This window comes from Limulus polyphemus, unplaced genomic scaffold (genome assembly GCF_000517525.1).
Source record: "Limulus polyphemus unplaced genomic scaffold, Limulus_polyphemus-2.1.2 Scaffold949, whole genome shotgun sequence".
Taxonomy (NCBI): Eukaryota; Metazoa; Arthropoda; class Merostomata; order Xiphosura; family Limulidae; genus Limulus; species Limulus polyphemus.
This window is the reverse complement of record NW_013666559.1, coordinates 67,322-71,192: the sequence shown is the minus strand read 5'-3', so window position 1 is coordinate 71,192 and position 3,871 is coordinate 67,322. Positions and strand designations below refer to the sequence as shown.

Genomic DNA, 3,871 nt, shown 5'->3' with positions numbered 1-3,871 from the left:
CTTTTCTTGTTTATTTTGTTGTTCGAGCTGCCACTGTTGCAGGTTTTCTTGCAGCTGCTGTTGTCTCTCTTCTTGTTTCTTTTCTCCTTCATTTTCTCGTTCTTCTTGTTTCTTTTGCTGCTCTTGTAATGCTGCCATCAAGTCTGCTAAGCTGTAGTTTGATTTTCCGCCTCTAGTTTCCATTGTTTTTTCGTTCCATTTCTGACACCAATTTGTTACGTCTCCGTTCGTTAGTTGATTTTCCGTAACTTCGTTCCGACGAAACTTTAGCGACACAAGTCCTTACTTAATAAAACTGGTTTATTTTTCCGAATACAACTTTACGATACACTTACTTTCAACAGTCGCGCTATAACAAATGCTATATCTCACATGGCCAACAATATTTTGTCCGCATACATTCAAATACTCATTACACTGTTGTCCCGTCACGTTGTGAGCGTCTTATATATATATACCAGACTAACATATATCTAGTAAATGTTAGGGCATTCACGAATGAACAGGATATTTCTAGAAAACGTGGCGTGACACTAGTCACGTGACCTCGCTGACGCAACAATATGTTCAGTGCTTAAATGATTTGATATACTGTCAGAGGGGTGGAAATGCACATTATTTTCGTACGCAACCCATTCAGCAGTGCGTCTTTTTCAATCAATTACATAAGTTATCTAACATTTTATAACATGCAAAACGTTTTTACTAACTCGGTAACTGTTTAACAATGGATTCGCGAGCTTCTTGCTTTTCGAGCATAGAGATAACACCTACATATTCGCTCTTGTTTCTTAAAATGGCAGCGAGATAAGTGTAGAAATAATGGTAGATCATTGTTCAGAAGTTTAAAATAAGTGATTGTTAAATATGATTTATGTTTTACATACACTCTTTCAAAACACAAATTTAATAAGGTGATGAATAGTTAAGTAAAGATGGGTAGAAACCTGTAAGACAAACGAAACGAAAGGTGCGTATTAATATTTGTTTATAGCCTACAGGCATACATGTACGTACATGACCAATGGTGTAACTGTTCAATGTACTCGAAACAAACGTTGATATCAATAACCATCTTTTCTGATAAAATCGTGTTTCCTTAAGGATTTCCGCACAAAATTACACTAAAAGCTATCAGTAACAGTGTGTATTGCCGTCCCTAATTCTGAAATGATAAACTGGAAGGAAGGAAGTTAGTCAACAGCACCAATTCCTAACTCTTGGACTACTATCATTTAATGGAACAGTGGGACTTGGCCATCGCTTTGATAGCGTACCCACGGCCCCAAGGTGCGGAGCACAATTCTGTGGCAACGAGCCCCGAATCATAAACTTTCTAATTCAAAGTTCGAGCACGCTAACCACTAGGTCAGGTCCTGCTCTCAACCAATTTTAAATAAAGGATATGTGTGTGCATCTTAAAACCTTTCATTTGTTTTAAACTAAACTGAAGAATGATTTAAGAGTCGTAGATTTTTTGTGTGTAATAAACGTTGTGACTCAAATATATGCAATTGTTTCTACTTCCCGTAATATCACAGACAAACCTAAAATTTGATGCTTTTCTTTGAGGGCAGTTTCTAATTTTAATATCGGATTTCTAACATATTTTTAGTTGGTATTGTACTCTACTCAAAATAAATAAGGGATCACCATAGTTTCCTATACTCTAGCTATGACAGAGCACACTACTACTATTGAATAATATCAGTGGTATCCCTGAAATTATTTATATGCAAAACGACAGTCAGATGACCACTCATGTGATTTGATACGCAAATATATATTATTGGTCGTGTAGCATTAAGACTAACCCTTACGAAATCTGTTTCTGATCGTGTGAATGCAGATTTGTCGTCTAGTTATTGCTCTGAACTGTCGATTCAGTTAGAAAGCTGAGGTCAGTCGATTGCTTCGATTCCATATCTTCAAACAACAGTCATCTTGTAGAGTTATCGACAGTGGTCTACCCTGTTCAGGTCAACAACCAACTGTATTCGTGGTCTGAAATTGAGTCCACATCCTGGTAAGCATACTCTGTGAGATTTGTAAGAATTCTGACCAACTTTTAGCTGACCCTTTATCTTCAACATCATGAAAATGTCCAAAGGTCTCTGTTGGAGTCCTGGTATGTTTCACAATCACTCTGGTTCTCTTTTTTTTTTTTTTTTTTTTTAGATTATCGGCTCATTGAGAACAGTGTTTCTTTCCTTCACTTTCGTACACAACTAAAATGTGCATGTCAAGCTGCCTGGAACTTGAGGGTACTACCGACGTTATTTAGTAATAAATAGAATACACAAATCTCTGATGATCCCTCGATAATTTTGAAAATTGTATTCTTTAACTCATAGACGTTGGAATCTACTGGCTTACCTTGGTTATATCCGACTAAAATTTGGATTATTTTATGCATAATTTGATTCCAATATTTGAAGAATATTGTAAGTACAATGTAAATTTAAATTACAGTACAAGATAACAATATGACTGAATGTGCAAGATTACCATAAAAATAAGTACAGTTTGCGAACAAAATTTAATACCATCACGAAACAACCCACGTCCCACCACCGTCCTACTATTTTATTGCTTCTTACGCCTATGCTTCATCACCAATATCTGATTTTAATTTATTGCTTATCAGGGTCTAATGCGAGAAAAGCCTTGTAAGAACTCGCTAAACTGTCAGTGTTACCTTTACCAAAAGTATTGCAAAAATTAACCAACAAAAAATGAAATAAAATGCCTTGCCACACAAACGTTTCAAGTAATTACGTGAAATTATTACTTCGAGCGTAGCGTTAACATATATGTATGTCATTCTTTCTTGTCGATACAAAACGTGTGACCCGAGTAGAAGAACGTGTAAGATGATACATCTTCCAACTTTATTGTACATGTATTTCAATAAGACTTTCAGTAAAAACTGAGTAAAATATAATAATAACAATAACTTAACGTTACAGCCGAAAACGCAAACTAGATTCCTTGAGAGTAAATTAAAGTCGAAGTAACTTAATGCATATATTTTAAGCTAAACGTTTCTAACTAAACAAGGACTCAGGACTGCCCTACTGGTTAGTGTGCCAGGCTATGGAACTAAAGGTCTTAGGTTTGAGCCGCAATATGCCGCGGAGCACTTTGAGCTGTACAAGAATCATAATTGTGATGGTAAATTCTGCTATTGGGTTAAGTGTAGCCGCGTGGACGTCGGATGCTGCTAACTAATTGCCTTTCCTATAGTTATCGATCATACATTAAGATATGGTTATGACTGAAGTTAGTTGTCTCTGGCTAAACCGTTTAGCCTATGTGTGGCATAATCAGTGGCGTAGCAAGAGGGGCAGTCGCCCCCGGGCGCAGGTGTGAAGGGGCGCAAAATTTCCTCTGGCCTATAATGCCTATTAATTGATAATTATGCCCTCACCTAGGATATAGCGCAACTGCCCAACGTTAAGTAAATACGACACAGTGTTACGTTAGTTGTGTGTATTACGCTTGCAGTTTTAAATGTAGTGGTTTGTAATTGTATTGGCTGATTGTAAGTCATGTCTTACACCAACTAATGTACTAGACTTTAGGTCTAATTGCAGTTATAACTTTATTTCTAGACCCTAGATCCATCATCATACAAATTGTAGCCTATATTATAGACATATGTAGATCTATACTAACTATTAAACTAGGCATTGCACTGGGACAGATCTAATGACTAAGTTAATAGATCTAGATGTAACATTTGTTCGAAAAGTTAGGCCTAATAAATCTAAATATAGAATTGATAAGGCAGGGTTATATCTAGATCTGGGTAGATTCAATACAAGGTGCTTTCAATCTATGCTCCTACATCTAAGGTCTTGTTTAGATG

General features: G+C 36.4%; 1 protein-coding gene across 1 annotated transcript in view; it reads right to left on the bottom strand.

The window, feature by feature from the left end:
* The window catches only part of LOC106461387 (laminin subunit beta-1-like), a 134,038-nt gene that overhangs the window by 122,467 nt on the left and 7,700 nt on the right, over positions 1-3,871 (bottom strand). The gene's annotated exons all lie outside the window — the stretch shown is intronic.